Source organism: Neopsephotus bourkii, unplaced genomic scaffold (assembly GCF_033783945.1).
Source record: "Neopsephotus bourkii isolate Nb327-2 ecotype Australia unplaced genomic scaffold, CSIRO-AGI_Nbou_v1 NB_962, whole genome shotgun sequence".
NCBI classification, from domain to species: domain Eukaryota; kingdom Metazoa; phylum Chordata; class Aves; order Psittaciformes; family Psittacidae; genus Neopsephotus; species Neopsephotus bourkii.
Genome location: NW_026901456.1, coordinates 1,077,660 through 1,095,881, shown reverse-complemented (window position 1 = coordinate 1,095,881; position 18,222 = coordinate 1,077,660). Strand labels below are relative to the sequence as shown.

Sequence of the window (18,222 nt, the reverse complement as noted above, 5' to 3'; positions counted from 1 at the left end):
GTAATGGTGTCACTGGTTTCGTAATTCAAAGGCTGCTTTTAATCATGTCGGCAGCCAAATTGTTGGTCTGCCTGAAGGTGATCTGCAAGGGAGGAAAAATGGGAAGACCTTATATGCTGCCCTGTGGTTTGTGACTTAATAGTTTTCCTGAGTTAATGGGAAGAGGCAATAAACGACTTCAAGAGTGTTTTTTGTGAACTAGTGAATCTCTTAAAAGAATCAAGTGCAAGAGTAGGGAGAAAGCTTTACAATTACTAATGGATCTTCAGGTGGTTTAGCACTTAATTAAAATGCCTATAGATTTTGTTAATGGATAACTTGCAGATTCAGTCTTCTACGGCTTTGAGTTAACAATGTATGTTGTAGGATACCAGGTTCCTTTGCTAAACCAGGTGGTACAAAAATCCAGAACTGTTGGGGATTTATTTATTTTTTTTTTAATCAAAATGTTCAGAAAAGGAAGGGGCTGTTTTTCAGCCAGCCATTCCCATGGCTCCAATTACATGTTATGAAAAAGCACATAAAAATTCCTCTGGGAAGTGCCTCTGCGTTTTCAGCCCGATGTAGTTGAATCACTTATAGCATCTAAATTGGTACAGTGTCGAGAACATTGAAGGTTTTGAATTGCGTGTACCACATCCCCTTTGTTGTTCTGCTTGTGCTTTGAAAGGAGAAAATGCATCTGAGTCAGGAAGGGTACACAGGTTTTGGGTAGCCTGCCTGCCTTGTTGGGATGTGGCTCTTCAGATCCGTAACAGATGCTTTGCTGCGTGCGATTTTTACATTTCCTTTAGGACACTGGGGAGGACAAAGCTTTCTGAAGAACTTCTTTTAAAATTATGGGGTTTGTTCTTGGAAATGTTACTTTGGAAACTGTTTAAATTGGAGGTTCGGTAATGGGTGGGTTTCACTGATTGCAAGTCTGGTATTCTGGTTATACACTCATGGCTTTCAGAGAGGGTTTACCTCTGCAGTGGAAATGTTGAGTATCAAGAACAGAAGATACAAAGAGTGTAGAAATGCAATAGGGGTTGAACACGTATAGAGCTAAACTGAGACTTTGCATGTCTTTTTAAACATATTTATACAAATCTCTGCTACTGGTTTGTTTTAGTCTGCTTAGGAACTTACCCTCCCCTCTGCCTTTTCCTCTTTGATCTGAAGAGATACTTCAAAAATTTCTTAGTTTAAAGAAACAAACAACCAAAGCAAATGATTTTTCTTCTTGTTTGTTTTGTGGTGTTCTTTTAGAGTGCATTTTTGGTGTGTGTTTTTTGCCAGAGGGGTAGCTGCCCCTCTGACATACTTTATTCTTGACACTTCCCAGACTGATTCTCCCATCTTTGTCAGATCACATGTATTGTATTAAAATGTTTCTGGTGCTCAGAATAGTAAATACTGGTCTTTTTGGGTTTGGTCTTAGCCAGGTTTATGTACAGTATGTGGTGTTATGTGCAATGCCTAGATTTGGTTTAAGCATGCTAGCAAGCTGTACTCCCTTACAAGTACCAATAATGGGCAGGTGGCTTGTAAACCAACACTTGACAAGTTAATTGCATGAGTTTCAATACACCTTAAAAAAAAAGAACAAAAAAACCCCCAACCCAAACTGGAAAGGGTATAATGGCTTTGTTTTCAGAGGCAGCACACTGGTTAGGAATTTGTGTTTGCAGAATAAATAATGCAGTTCTACAGCTTGCATTGTTTTGATTAGGTGTTCAGAAATGCTTATCATAATTGCTGGATTGTTAGCACTTGCAACAGGCAGCTGGGAATTTTTGAGAAATTGCTCACTTGTGGAAAAATGAAGTTTTGTTTAAACATAGCTAAAAATGCAGTATTGATGGAGAGGTTCTTATTTGGAATGAAAATGCCTCATCTCAGCGAGCCTGTACTGTCCCCTCAATATTCAGTAAAGTTCTAATTTTGTAGTTGGTTTCCATGCTAATGTAAGCAGTGTTATGACTTGTGTGAAGAAATATGCTGGTTTAATTTTGTAGGTGTGGGTTGGTTGCCTAAAACTGCAATATATAGCCCGGTTGTACTTGAAGGTACACATACAGCAAATACTGTGTTAATGCTGGTTTAGTGGACACACCTATATCTCAGGGTGGATTTCTCTCTCTTCCTGGTTCTTAATGATGGGGAGAGATGGGAAAGATGCATTAATTATTACAACCAAAGCATGTGATTTTATCACTAGGAAAGGTGATGCGCAGTGCATGCCTCTGTTGGCTTTGATGCTGGGAAGTTTTACTAACTCGTGTTTTTGTCTGCTTGGCATGGCAGCACCATCTGTGCTGGTGCCTGCCACCTCTGTTCCCTGGTCTCTGCCACCCTTCTTCAGTCCTCGTCCTCAGAGCTGTGGTGTGAGCCACAGGTTTCTGCTTTATGCCATGGCAGAAGCACCTCTCTGGAGCCCTGTGCAGGGATGGAGTTTCTGCCTCCTGCTGCAGATTTTGGTTTGCGGTAGCGAGTGGGTGTGCTTGACTCGGATTGTTGTTTTCCCTTCTCTGTGTGCGAGCACATACAGTTCCCACACAGATAATTTTTCTGAGGTGTCAGAAGGAAACAATTTTCTCTCAATGAAAATTAGCTCTTAAAATGATGTTCTTTAGAGGTGGGGGTGGGTATCTACTGATTCCCTTCTCCTGGGGAATTGATGCAGGACCAAAGAGTAGGCTTTGGCAGGGTACTACAGCTCCCCTGCTGGCTGTATCTTTTTGTCAGCTTTGCCCATACCTTTAGGAGCTGAGGCACTCCTGATACAGTTGACCAGTTGTTATGGCTTTGAGGGAGACTGCCTCCCTGCCCCTACCAGTTCTGAATGAGTTTATACTACATGGCACCGGTTGTCAGTTTGCCAGCAGGTCTGATTGGTGTCTCAGCTATTTCTAGTAACTTTGTAAGAGTAAGTGAACAAAGAAGACCAGCATCCAGAAGCCTGGCTATTTTTGGATTAGGTGCATTTTGTGCACCTATGTTAGAGCCTCTTGGGAAGTGGAAGCAGTGATGATGAGCCTTGTTTGGCTATTTGACAAATGCTGCTATCAGTTGAGAAACTCTATTGAAAAGGCATGTTAAGCCTTGAAGGGGAAGATACCACAGCAAGCACAGAGAATGGGATAGGTTTGTGTTACGATACAGGGTGAGTTGGTGCAGCGCTTTGGTTTCAAGAAACCTGGTGAGTCTGATTTTGGTATTCCCTTTTGATTGAAGTTGATGGCTTTATTCTGTGCCTATATTAGCATTTATGTTCAAATCGCAACCATGAGCAAGGTGGGGCTGATGGGTTGATTTGGTGGGCTTGGTGCTGTGCTGCAGTGTGACCTTGAAGCGTGCTGGCTTCTTCATGGTGGAACCCAACCAGAAGATGTTCTTCAGGAACACGCCTGGAACATGCTGGCCCCTCATGGGTGCCTGTGCCACATGGCTGGACTAGGTGTGATTGGAAGGGGAATGCATGGAGGACTGGTAGAAGCACAGCTGTTCTACTTTGCAGGTCCTTTCTGTGTCTAATGTAGTCTAAGCTGCAGCAGTGGTGGGAGGGACAGTGTCTTCCAGCCATGGCAGCTTGTAGGGACACTTAGTTTGTCTTAGGGTAGTGTAGTCATTGAACCATAGTCAGAAATGCAACAGCACATGCTAAAAAGAAAATGTATCAAACTGCTTTGGAAATACCTTTGTGACTGGTGATTGTAATGCAGAGAGTTGATGCCTGTTGTGTCACCCCTCTAATACAAAGGCCATGTCTGTTGGCCAGAAGTTGTGAGTCCAGAAGGACCCATCACTGTCCTTCTGCTAAGGCTCCTAATGAAGGGGATAAGGGATATGGTCTTAAATAGTGTTTGTAAACAGAAAAGTTCGGCTTGCAGATGATGTGGGGTTTTTTTGCACCTTTCCCCTTTTTATAAGGGGAAAAAATTGTGCCTATTTGGGAAAGACCGGTTAAAACAATCCGTATCTCTTCCAAAGCACTTCAGTGACTCCTTCGTGTAATCTAAAAGCACATTCCTCTGAGGGCAGCAAGGGTGCTGTCACATCCGCTATTGCAGATTCATTGGCACTGAGGAAATGTGCTGAGCCGGCATGTGGCTGGGACCCAGGCTCCCCAGGCATCCCTTCTTAACCTCAGGGGGTTTGTTGTATTCATCATTTAAAGGAGCAGTGCAAGAGCAAGAAGCAGTTTCCTGCCTCCTTTGCCCTAGCTGAATGCTTTCTGGCTGTGAAGTGGATGTTTTAAGAATGTTTTGATGTGGTTTGTATGTTATATCTATATCTAGCCTAAAGCTGGCAGAGCTGGATGCCCAACCTGTAGGGGTGTGTGTGGTTTTGGTTGGATTTTTTTTTTCTAAGTACTGACTATCTGGATCTCTAATAAAATTAAAAGAAATTATTACTCATTTAAAATATAAAGGCTAGCTCAGGTTTTCTTGTTGGGTTTGTTTTTTTTTTGTGCTTATAAATCCTTGGCAAGTCATCTCCCGTGTTGTTACCTATTTGGTGTGAAGATGTTAACAGCTTCAGAGATGTGAAAACAAGACGACCCTTGCTAAATGGGGTGATGACCATAGGGTGGAAATAAAGAACCTATGGTAAGTGAAATTCAGTCTAAGGTGGCACTGCAGGCTGTTGGGGTTGCGAACAGTGTTTGTGCTTGTGTGTTGATGTGTATGCATACTAAAGATAACTAATGCTAATTATGGCCAACTGTAGAGTGCCTATTTGAGGAGAGGGTCAGATGCACAGGGCTCATTGGTATCTCTGAATTTGTATTTGCTCACTTGAGTGGAAAATGTAAGCTTGGGGGTATCTAACACACCTCCACTTAATAAACAGTACATTAGATTCAGCCTGCTAATACTATCCTAAAGTTGACCTTTGCAGTAGTAAAGTCACAGGTGAAGTGTAGCAGCTCAGATAATACTGAGATGTACTTGCAGGAACTGAATGTGTACAGCATGCAAGCATCTCTAGACTGATTTGCACTGATTTGCAGTGTCTTCTGCCATCATTGTTATTACTGGAAGAGATGTTCTGTCTTACCTGTAACTGTAAATGAATTAGGCTGACAGAGTTGCTGCAAGGCTGGGCTCTGCTGTGTGTCAGGGCCTTAGAAAGGACATAAGATTGGAGCTGTAAGAATATGAAGATGAACAGCTGCATATGGCAGCTCGCATCTGTGTTAGGCTTTTCTTTTGCAGAAAGAAAGTATTTTTCAGAAGTCTGATAAGCCTTAATGAATGCAGTAATGTTCTCACCTAAGCATTACTTTTACTCGTGGTTTTCAGATGTTTGCTGAAGTTGCTGTTGCAGTGTGTTAAGTTAGCAGCAGAGGGGAAATGCGTGGAGGTGGCTGACAAAAGCAAATGTCAAGTTACCATTCTTGAATGAGGATGAGATGAAAAGTCAAATGTTCTGTCTGTCTTAGAGGGAGATGTCTTAACTCTCTAATGCTGAAAGCAGGCAAGCCCCTGGCTGGATCCCTGGGGGGTCAGGCAGGGTGGTATCATGTTGTAAAGGGGCACAGAGGTTAGCTTGATTCGTTGCTTTGGCTTTTGCCTCCGTTTTCAGATTCTGAAGTATTTCAGGGTTGTGTTTTCAGTGTGTGAAGCATACTTGTTTGTTCTTCTAAGTGTTGTCCTCATTGCAAGTTGGTGTTAATTAGGCCATTGCTATATGTAGTTCTTGCTGACAGATGGGCTTTGCACAGACTCGTGCAGTGTGTTGCTCTGCTGTGGCTGCTCAGTCTCGTGTACTGCCAGCTTGGGCACTTGCATATGCCTCTTAATCGATTTGGTCTCAGTGCAACCAGATCCAGTGGTGCTTCGCATGATCTTGTTACGTTTGCATCCTGTGGCTTGCACTGAGTGTTTTGATGCCTGCCTAGCCGCAGACAAGTTTATTTTCTGCCTTTCATAATTCGTTTGTGATAAATTGAATGGAGAATTAGAAAATGGGGTAACGTCTCTGTAATAAAAAAATCCACGTGATCCATGCATACAGTGTTGCTGTGGTAGCTCAAAAAGGGTTGTCTCAGCCCTTCATGTGCTGGTAGCAGAAGAGGAAGCTCCCCGACTGGGTTTGTGGTCCAGTTCATCACCATCCTGACTTAAAAAGTTAATAGTCCCTGGGATTGTCTAACAGGTAACATCGTTCTTCAAAACAAGAAGTCAACAGAAAATGTGCTTGGAATTGGTCTGTCTTAAGACGAGTGTTTTGGTTTATAGGTGGTTTCTGTAGCTTCAGTGGCAGCTAGTTTTGTGACTAAGCATTGTTCTGCTCTGGGGAAGCAAGGAATGCTCCACACCAGTGTGTTGATCTGGTTGGGCAAGGAGCATTTTGCACTTTGCCTGTGGGTTTGTTTGGGACACTGTCCTGAGGTTACTGTTTGTTTTGTTTGTGAGAAAATAATTCCACCTTTTACTCTTTAACTTGTGTCCTTGGCAAACTGGCTAGAGGACTGTATTGTCCAGTGGATTTAGCTAGTGTATGGGGTGGAGTTGTCATTGCTGTGCTGTTGTGTATATTGTAGCAGTCTCGGTTGTGCAGAAAAAAAAAAAAGGCTGTCTATTTTAATTTTCCTTTTTGTCTGCCTGTTTTCCTCCCCTCATCCTTGCCCAAAGGTCAGAGATGGGTATTCTAGGCAGCATGTGTACCAGTTTCTGTAAGGAGTAATATTGCCTTTGATTCTTCAGGTTTGTTATTATTTAATAATAATAATCAAATAGCAAGTTATTTAATAATAACAAGGGTTTTATTGTTTGTTTGGAGTACTGTGTTGGGCTCTGGAGCCCTCAACATAAGGACATGGGCTTGCTGAAGCAAGTCAAGAGGAGGGCTACAAAGATGCTCAGAGGGCTGAAATACCTTTCCCTTGAAGACCAGATGAGAGAGTTGGGCTTGTTCAGCTTGGAGAAGAGAAGACTCCACAAAGACTTTATAGCAGTCTTCCAGTACCTAAAGGGAGGCCTACAAAAAAGGTGGAAACTCTTACAAGGCCCTGTAATGACAGGACAAGGGAAATGGCTTTAAACTGATAGAGATTTAGGTCACATATTAAGAAGAAATTCTTCCCTGTGAGAGCGGTGAGACACTGTCACAGGTTGCCCAGAGAAGTTGTGGCTGCCCCATCCCTGGCATCATTCAAGGCCAGGTTGGAAAGGGCTTTGAGCAACCTGGTCTAGTAGAAGGTGTCCCTGCTATGGCAGGGGGTTGGAACCAGGTGACTTTTAATGTCCCTTCCAACCCAAACCGTTCTGTGATTCTATCCTTGTTAAAGTAACTAATTTTCTTTTATCAGGTAAGGGTGATGTGGAGGGAGACTGCAGATCCAAGAAATAAGTTAATATTTTAAATAATTTTTTTTGGTGGATGTTTTGTAGAGCTGTTTGTGTGAGACATGCTTTTTCTTTAAACTTTAAAGCAAGGATTTAATTGCTGGCAATTTCAAACTGGGTTTAGTTTCATGGCCTTGATGAATTTGTGAAAACAAGATGATCCGTTTAGGAAGGAAATTATTTTGGTTAATTGTATTAAGGTCAGCTTTGATAGTTGAATTAATGCAGACATATATCCGTATTGATGAAAATGTGATGTTTCTTTCTGATCTCTTGATTGTGAAGGTTGAAAAAAGAAAATTGAATAGAACATAAATGAGCTATTTTTGTCACGGAGCCCAATTATAATTACTGAAACTGGCTCTTGACAGCCAACTTCATTCCAGGTTCTGCACTTATTTTGGTATTCCTTGAAGCTTGGTAGACATTTAAATTGATACCGTCTTTGTGTTTGCTCTGCCTCAGTCTGTTTGTCCATAACAGATGTTTTCCAAAGCTGAATGGGGTATTTCAGATTGACTAGTAGCAAATACTTTCTGCGATGCTGTAATGTTACATTTCCACCTTTCAAGATTCAACAGAACTGCCTGGGAAAGCCTTGAAAGCAGAGTGGGCTGAAAGGAGAAAAAAAAGTGGGCATCCTTTCTCTTCCTCTCCTCTGACATCCCCTCAGTCATGTCCCCCTTCTCCTTACTGCATTTCCTCTCCAAGGAAAGCCTGTAGTGGTTTCTTCTGAGGGGAGCTGTAGGGAGTATTTTCATTACAGCTGATCCCATTTTACTAATGGCAAGAGAAGACAAGGCTTGTGGTAGCAGACTCTACTCTCTGTCCCTTGTAAACTGTGCTGTGCAAAGAGAGAGGAAGAACTTACTTTTGCCTAGCACATGTGCTTTCTTATTATATGATGAAGTAGTAAAGAAATTGCATGTGCAGGTTCAGAATGAAAACATCAGCCGTGTAACACTGCCCCATTCCAAAAATGAATACTTGTGTTGATTTGTGTTGCGCTGGAGACCTGGGATTTGTGAAAGTCTGAATGGCAGCTGGAACAATGCAGGTTTTGTAGCCATGTGCTGTTTTCAGCAGAATAAAGAATGAGGGAAAGAGTGCTTGAATGGTGGTCTGGAGAAGCTATCTGGTAAATAAAAATGATTTGGGTTGTTTGCTTTTTATACTAGTTTGCTTTTAACTCTCCAGTCTGCTTCACGTAAAAATTTAGCAATAGTAATTTGCATCTTAACTTTGTCTTTCTGAAAAGACTTTGCAGAAAGTTTAATATATAGATAGTACAGTAGAAATAGTTCCATATCCCCAAATCTAGATTTACAGAAACAAATTTTTAGGATTTTTCAACCCATCCGGTTAAAGTTTTGTGCTGTGTTTGAGTCAAGCAGTGCCACCTTGGGGCAAGTCACAGTGGGGCGAGGGCACTGATCATTTTTAACAAGCTTGCCACCTTAGTGGATAAAGCAGAGTAATGTGCTTACTGTACTGTGAAATACCATCTGAGACTTAATGCATTCTGCTGGTGTAGCTGCATCCCCAAGGGATGTTCTTCCTTGGAGGGTGGGGTGAGCCCTGCATGGCTGTGTGCCCTGCAGGCACTATGTACTGTCTGCCACTGCGCTGTCCTCTCCAGTGATCCTAACACTTGGTGTTATCTGGACTTCTAAAAATGGGTACTAATTTACTAATGTATTTAATAAAATAGTGTTGTTTTGGGGGAGCAGGAAAGACATTCTTTGAGGGGATCTTACTGTAGGAATGTTTCTAGGTATGTCCACCTGTCGTGGTTTAACCCCACCCAGACAGCTTTTTCAATCACTCTCCCCCTTCTTGCCCTCCCTGTACTCCTGGAGGGACGGAGAGGAGAATCGAAAAAAATGCAACTCCTACGGGTTGAGATAAGAACAGTTTAGTAACTAAGGTATAACACAAATCACTGCTGCTACCACCAATAATAGTAATGATAAAGGAAATAACAAGGGAAGAGAATACAACACCCCATCACCAGGCAACCGATAACTTGCCCCCCCTCCCTCCCCCCACCGCCCAACCAAGCACTGACCGATACCTAGTCCAACCCCGCAGTCCACTAGCCCTTCCGGGCAACTCCCAGTTACCTCCTGGGCATGACGTGCTGTGGTATGGAATACCTCTGTGGTCAGTTTGGGTCAGGTGTCCTGTCTCTGCTTCTTCCTCGCTTCCCCTCCTCCCTGGCAGAGCATGAGGCTCACAAAGTCCTTGGCCAAACCAAAACATCATTATTATCAGCTCTGCTCCCAGCCCGAAAGTCAAAACACAGCACTGCACCAGCTACCAAGAAGGCGAAAAATGGCTGCTACTGCTAAACCCAGGACACCACCTCACAGCTCTGACCCAGATTTTCAGCATAGGTGGGGTGGCACAACACAACCACAGAAAGTGTGGTCTAAACCCTTGCAGGTCTTTAGTTCAGTTTCCTCTTCAATGGCAGTGGTGGCTTTTCAATGGTTCAGAAGGTTGTTTGGATATCTCTTACTGAAGCGTCTTCCGTTTCCCTCGATGCAGAAGTACTTTGCCAGTGACCTGAATGGTCCTGAACCTAGAAGAGAAACTCTGTGGTGGTTTTCTTCCTTCTTTACAGTGCTTCTGAAAACACCTTCATATTGCTGTTTCTGTACCGTGTTTTTTCATTCAAGCCCTCATGCAGGTGATCATTCAGCTTTTTCATGCTTCAGATGTTGCTGTATGTGTAATCATATGCATCTGTTGTGTGGTTGTTGAAATGGCTTTACAGTGTCTGCTTATTCAGGCTAGTCGCTTTTGACAGATTTTAATGAAAAGTTGCTGATCAAGAGTGGGTAGATGTATGTTTGGACAGCTTGTGTCTGAGAAATGAGAAGGTTGCCTGAGCTAGACATAGAACATAGTATTTGTATGGAGAGTTTTCCAAGGCCTGTGAAAACAGGCCAGAAAGGCCTGGTGACATGACTGCCCTGAAACCTTGCAAACATCAGAAAAAGAAAATGGTATGAAATCCCTACTTGCTTGAAAAGGTTTAAGAACTGATGGCATGACATTTAAAACAAACCTTCATTTAATTTATTCTGCTATACAGTGTGGGAAGAAGTGTGTCTTGTAGACTCTGAACTTAACAGGCAAACACGCTGAAGATTTGCTGAGATGTCTAAAAGGCGTGGATATGGAATTCAGCTCACTGTGAATGTGTAAGGACACACCTGGTAAAAACAATAACTCTCTTCCTGTTGAAAGCTGAGAAATTATTGTAGAAGAACTAAAATTTTCATAGTAGTTTGCATTTGGACTTGATAAAGTGAACAGATGTTTGCCATGGTCAGGAAATGGTAAGGGGAGGAAAAATCCTTGTGTGATATTTTACCAATACTTAGTGCTCCTTGGAGCCAGGGTTGAGTTTGTTGCTGTAATTTACTTCTGAAATGTAAAAAACGTTATTTTAATTGTGATTTGACACAACTGAGTTCACTTTTCAAATCCTTTGTGTTATATTGATGTGAATTAAAACACTCGAGTTATGTCTCTATCATGTGATGAATTACTTTGTATGCTTTTCGTGTTTGAAAATGGTAGGATGTTTTATATGAAAGTATGTACATTTTTTAAGGGAAGTAAGTCTTTATAGGTGCCCACAGTAGGCACTGAGCCTTCCCTCAGGAATATGATCTCTTTAGGGATCAGTGCGTGAGACCAAGAGACTGCTTGAGGTCTGTGCTAAAGATCTGCAGTGAGTGCGTCTAAAGGAAGTACATAGACTGGTTATTCCTATGAGTTGTCTGAAATACTATTATTCCTTCACTGTTAACTGTACTGCCTCTCAGCCTCATTTTGTTAGTTTAGATTTGATGTTTATTTTATGCCTTTACATGGAATGAGAGCAGAGTTTTAAGGTGATACCTGGTGTCAGCTGTATTTTGTGTTGTATTTTTAGTGGTACGGTTTCTTTCAACCTCTCAGCATGACAAGAGAAACCATTTGTAAAAGACATACTGGATTTAAAGGTTTCTTGCTCTGAGATTGAGTGTGTGAAAACAAGTGTGTGCAGCTTTCAGAGAGCATATTGTTCAGAAGGGGAAAAAACATCCAGAAAAGAGACTGTGTTGCAGCCTGGGGCAACGGTTTTGTCACTGTGGGTCATAAACAGTTTTTAAGATCTGCAAATAAATCTGTGGAGGGGACTGGAGAGGAAATACTCTGTTATGTGTTGCCACACTGTGTGGTTCATGCATAGCTCGTGTACATCTAGTACTCTGGTCAAATTCCTGATGAGGCGTCAGCATCCCTACTTAGAGTCCTTAAGCATTGCAGCAAGTGAAGTAAAATAGATGTTATTTCTGCTTTCACTGCACATTGTGACCTAGCTAGACTTCAGTAAAAGTTGACAGCCATCTTGCTTATTTCTCTGTTAGTGAGTAGAAATAAGGTTGCCTGTACTTCCCTTGTGAGGCATCCTAAGTGTTCAGTAGAACTTTTATTTGGTTACAGAGCCTGGAGCTGTACTACAGAAAAATTTTTCTTCCCCTCTGTCAATGGAGAGTGTGTGACATCTTCACACACTCTTATTATATCTCAATAAAAACTTATTATATCTCAGTAAAACAGTGGGAGTTGGGAAAGTGTATCTTCCTGGTAATAATTGTCACAAATGAAGCAACAGTACTGCATCTGATGAGTTTTACGAAGCAAGATGCTGTATTAATCTTCCAGATTATTCTTTTAAAAGACAAATAAAAAGTCTGGGCTCTTTGAAGGATTTGTATTCAAAATACCAGGAATATAATGGCAGTATTGAAAAATGAGCATTTTTGTCTTGAAGTATGTGGTTTCAACGTGATTAAAAAAACTGGAGATTATTTTTTTTATTCCCTTAGGAAAGGGCTAATGCTTTGGGGGTTTTATACTTAATGATATGTAGTGCTTTTAGTCAGCTTATTTGTAAGGAAACAGCACTTCATCTTTATTGCGTTGTTTTATTTGGATCGATTCATCTGATAACAATAATTAACAATGAACAATCTCATCTGCATTATTTGATGATCTGAAAATGCCTCAGAGTTGATCTTGACCTCTTTCATACAGCTTTAAATTCAATTACTATGAATTTGTAATAGTCTTTAAGGATGTTCATAAGCCTTCAAATGAAATGTCTGTGAGAATCTCTCTCCTGTTCTCACTGTTGTCAAGATTGAGAGCAGTTGCTATTAGTGAGCAGACCTAGTGGAGGACTCTTGAGGTCTTCAGTATAGTTAAAAACCCCAGAAACTCCCATTCTGAATTTTGGCGTCTAGTTCACCTCTTCAGTCACTTACTTTCTCTGTCCTTACCTGCATGTGAAACATTTGTGTGAGCTTCTGTTAAGTATAATAACAGCATGTCCTGTCATGGAAGAGTGAGAGCTGTCTGGCACAATTTTTCTCATATTTCAAAGTTTTGCATAGCTAAGTTTGTATGAGATACCTACTGCTGCATTATCAGAAAGTTGTGATAATAACTGGAAAAAAGTCCTTGAATTTATAGGATCTAGTCCTCCCCCAAAACCTGAACAACAGTCTGGGTACTGCCATGTGGTCATGGCACTCTAGTGCTCAGTAAGATCAGAAATCCAGAACCCATGGTGGTGATATTTATTGTGAATAGGAAAGAGAGAGAACATCAGAACATGCTTTTTTTTTCTGTGAAATCGGGAAGGTTTTTTGTAAAGACCATCTGCAGAAGAATTCAGGTGAAGGCTGTGTCTTTAAATGTACATATTTTAGACCCAAAGAACAGGTACTCTTAAGATACCCCGCAGGTAGGGTTTGAGCATTTAAATGCATGAATCAGAAAAATTCATGCGCTTCTGTAGCATTGGCCTTCATGTACGGGGCATTTGGCTCCTGTTCTGTAGTGCTTCCTACATATTAGTTGGGGGGGGGGTGTGTTTTGATTTTTTTTGGTCTTTTTTTTGGTCAACTTGAGTTGCATAATGGATTTTGAAAAGTTGTAGACTTCTCACAGTTACCTGGTTCTCTTTCCAGATATCCAGATTCCAGTTATCCAGTTCTCTTCCCTATGTCATTGGAAATTGATTTAAGTCTGACTGAATACCCTTAAGTCTGATTTTTTGGTTGTTTTACTTAGTTCTTCAAGCTGAGGAGTTGTGTTCAATAGAATAACTGGCTTGCATGGTCAAGCCAATAACTCCTTTGGTTTATTATTTCCGATAAAATTAAGACTCCTGGCTCCTGGGTGGTGGTGTTTGTTTGTTCGTTTAATTATTTTGTTTTTTATTTAGTAATGGGTGACTCAAATACCCTGAAAAGAGATCCAGGGCAGGATTTGTTTCAGCATGGCATGTCTGGTAATGTTGTATTAATTGCCTTATCACTATTGCTGTTGTGAGGAGGTAGAATTTCATACGTTTTTGTGGAGGGAGGGTTGAAGGACTGGACCTTCTGTTCAACTCAGAATGAATCAAAATCTGTCAACCATCTATTTGACTTTGCCATGTAGCAACTAGTATCAGGCTTCTGTATGTGTTTGGAAAGTAATCCAGGTAATTCGCTATGTTGTTTAATCCTAGTGTTGACGTATTAGTTCCTTTTGGCTTGCTCACGTTGGTATTTTTGTGAGCTAAAAAAAGTTGGTCTAATTAGAGATGTGTTGGCATCTTGGGTAGCATAAATAATACCTTAGGAAGGTTCTTCTGGACGTGCTCTTCCTTGTAGCAGGCAGAGAGTCCTCAGCGTGCTAAACACCAGTGGTTAAAGTCAGCAAATGCCAGAAATACCTTTGTTAATTCATCTCCACGTTGTTTGTGGAATGTAATTGCTAATAGTAATAGTAGTAAGCCATCCAGTGGGACAACTTTCAGAGAAGACTGACTCACAGGTTTGATGACTGGGCAAAGAATAGTTCTGCATCAAATGAAGATGAGAGGGACCTTTGGTATATGTATGGAGTGCTGTAACAGTGCAAAATAGCTGAAGTGGTTCATGTTAAAACTAGTGAGTTACATCAGACTTCTCACATGGCTCCGTTCAGATGTTTGTAGTTCAGCCAAATGGCAGCAGAGGAGGATGCCATTCTGCATAGTTCAAAGAATAACATAAGCAATGTGGTCTGCTAAACTAAGCAGTTAATTTATCGATGTAGGTTGTGCCTCTGTGCTGAGGGCAGATAATGGTCTGTATGCAAAATAAATAATGACAGTAAAGCGTCAACCTCAGAGCTTCCTTTGAAATCCAGTTGATGAAGGGTGGAGGTCCTGTTTCGCAAACCAAACATCAGCTCTTCTGGTCGAGATGAATTTCTGCTCGGGTAGATAAGGGTTTGTTCAGTCAGACTGTAACACAAGAAAAATCTGCTGAGCAGATGGGTTTCAGCTTCTGTTCCTTCCTGGAGGAGCTTGCAAAATGCACTGTATATTTCCTCCACTGCAGTAATAATTCTGCGGGTTTAGAGTAATTAATTCAGTATTTCATTGTTGTCTTTCTGCAAGAGGAAAATGATGTAAGCCTGCAGGATTTTCCAAATCTGGAAAAATCTGGTATCTCTGAAGGAGGTTTTTCAGGAATATTCGGGTGCCTTGTGTACTTTAACTCACTTTGTCTAATTACTATAGTTTCAAAAATACAGGATGTTTTTTATTACTGTGTAATAAATTAGTCATAGAAGGGTCATGTTTGGAAGTGTAATTTGAGTATTGTGGTTTTCATACTGGGCATGGTTTTTAAAGTTTATTATTATTTATTTAGAAAGTTACAAGGCCAAGCATTTAAACAGAGCCCTTAGAAATGAGACTGGGCTGTAAACAAAATCTGCTGTTGTGTCCTTATGGCACCCATATAGAACCTAAAAAGAATAAAAGCAGTGCTGAAGGAGTAATTTAAATAACTTACTTCCTTTCTTCCTTCCTCAAAATCCTTCTAAATAAAAGGTACAATCTGTGACAGGTTGAGTACTAACAAATTTTATGGAATGGGGGTAAGATGTAAGTACCCCTCAAATGAAATAGCATCCTCTTTACAAACTATCCTTTTTCAGCCCAGTTTTAGCATGAAAAGTTGACGAACAGTGTAAAAAAGCAGCAAAGATGTTATACGGAAGAGTTCTTTTTCCTTAAGATGCTTAAGTGAATGAGGAACTGGAAATGTGATGAATGAGATGTGAAGCCATCTTAAAGCCAACAGCTACTTTGCATGAATTCCTGTAAAGTGAAGAGTGCTATTCTGTTTAAAAATAAGTCAGTAATGTAGATAGCGCTGACATTTGATTGATGTGGTTAATTTGAGAAACTGACATTGCTCAAATGTTAACTTGTTTTTCAAATTTCTTGAACTAGGATTGTTCCTCAATTTTTGACCTGGCAGATACAACTTAAATTTGTTTCATGGGTTGGAGTCTGGCTCTGTGTATGGTAATTTTCCATTTCACATAATTTACTCTTTCGTAAGAAAAAAGGAGCTTTAACATAAATGAAAATTAGACCTTATTGAGAACTCTTGTGTACTTGCTCTTGCCATGTAATTTCAGTTTTACATGAGTGAGTTTCATGGGTATAATAGGATCCCAAAAGCTATTACTGAGCTTGGAATAGTTCTGTAGCCTGTTGTGTTGCTGTGAAATATACTTACTTTTTTCTTATACTTGATATGTTTATTTAAGATAAAGTAAGTGATAGTGGCTCTGAGTGTTGGAGTAGAAAATAAAATGCTGAAATTACATGGTTTGTACTGAATTATTTCAGTTGAAAACCTCAATTTTATTCTGTAAAACAAATTCTTGTGTTTGTTTTGGGGTAATGACGAGCTTTCAGGTGATGACATTTAAAGGCAGTGTCATAATTTTTCTGCATTGCTGGACATACCAACAGAAATCATAACACTTGTCAGATATATATTGGTGTTATTAAACACTTCTTTTGTCAGAGTTGCACACTTGCTGGGTTAGATTTTTTTTTCCTTTGTTTTTTTCCAACTTGGATGATGGAGAATATTTAATTCTGACAGGAATTGGAGTGTTTTCTAATTCTGTGTGAGCTTTGTTTGGTTTTGTTGGTGGCTTTTTGTTTGTTGTTTACTCTGCTGCTATTAGTGCATTATATAGCCATGTAAATAACTAAAGATAGCTTCAGCATCTTAACTGAGGGGCTTTTTGTTTAAAAAATTCAAAACCAACCGAAAACCGTAAACCCAACCAAAAAACGTTCTTAATACACTCTTAATTTTCCTTGTAAAATCTTGATTTCCCCTCCTGCTCCCTGGCTGATACTTTCCTCACATTTTTGACCACTTTCAGAGATGCTGGGTTTTGTAGCTGAATTTTAGTTTTTCATAGTCCTCTCAGGAGCATGGAAACGTTTGCGTGGTGAAAATGGACAGGCTCTGCAGGGGCCCAAGCTGGGGAAATCCTGCCTTTCTTGGGTGTGTGCTCGCACTTGTATGCAGGTCTGTTCTTCGTTACAGATACGATAGCAAAATTGCTGCTGAAGTCTTACAAGTATCTCCTGTAAACACTTGGTTTCTAGATTGTTCAGCCCTTTGGGGAGGGGAGCACTCTACCTCCCAGTTGCTCCATGAGATATCTTTGAATGCTCAGCACTTAGTCCTGCCTTATTTTTGGTTTGGTTTTGGAGCTTGTTTTGATTCCAGGGTAGACCGATGCCTGAGCCCTGGGTTTAGGTAGCATGCTACCAGTGTTTGGAGTGTGACCTGAGGGAAGTGTTAAAACTAAGATGTATGGAATAAATACAGCATATGTAAATGGTATGGGTGGGGACAGTGGTCATCTGCCAGAAGATAGTTTTGATAAAACCATTGCTTTCTCTGCAACCTTGGAGACAGATTTGCTTTTAGTATATTTGTAGAGCATGCCATCCTTGAGCTGCTGTGGTTAAGTGGGCAGTGCGCTGTTGTGATGCCCTTTTAGCATCGGTATTGGATTCATAGCATGCCAGGAGGACTACATACAGGTATTTACACTTGGGTTAAATAGTTTATAGTCAGGGCAAATAAACACCTCTGATTTTCCAGGAGCTTTTCAGTGGAGGTTTTTGTTTCTCAACCAAATTTCAGGTGCTTTTTAGTTTACAGAGTGCTTAAGCTTCTTCAAATCTGATGGCATTTTGTAAAGGAAATCTGGGTCTTCCCAGGGTTTTCTATAGTTTAGGGACATCACTGTTTGCCAGAAACATTTGTCTTCAGAAGGGAGCAGCTATACTGAGCAACCAGTAAAATGTTTTGTGGGGTTTTTTTTGGCCTATTTCAGTAGGCTGTTGACAACAATAATTGGTGCTGCTGTTTGTATATTAACATTATACAATAAAACCCTGTTTCTGAATTATTCACGTTGATTTTGACAACCTCTTGCGACACAGTCTCCAAGGAGAAGCAGAGCGATGGAAATTTTCTCTTGGTTTTAAGACAGCCATCTTAAAGTTGTGGGGAGACAATAACTTGATATTTCCTCCCTTTCTAATTTGAGTGCTTTATTTTTAACCCCCCCCCCCTTTTTTGTTTTTTTTGGTCCTGATTGCATTTATAAGAAAAGAAGAGTTGGGTTTTTTTTTTCTTTATTTATGTATGTGAGCAGGATTTTAAATATTAAATAGACTTTAAAGCATTTGTGTTCTCTCTAGGTACCTAATAAAACTAGGAGGAGAACTGGTATTTTATGGCTTAAATTGGAAGGCTGGCAGTCTGTATTCTCTTACACTCTGCTCTGAAGTGAATGGTTAACCAGCTGGCAAGAAGCCATGGATTTGTGTCTGGTGACATGAGCCTGTATTAGCATGACATTTGCCTGCTTTGAGCTGTAGACTTCTGGAATTGAGGATTGATCTTCACTTGTAGGATGCAGCAGACCAGACATAGTCCAGTGGAAG

The 18,222-nt window shown here is 40.6% G+C and overlaps 1 protein-coding gene across 5 annotated transcripts in view; it reads left to right on the top strand.

Annotated features, from left to right (window-relative positions):
• APP (amyloid beta precursor protein) overlaps positions 1-18,222 on the top strand; it is a 207,962-nt gene that overhangs the window by 11,753 nt on the left and 177,987 nt on the right. The gene's annotated exons all lie outside the window — the stretch shown is intronic.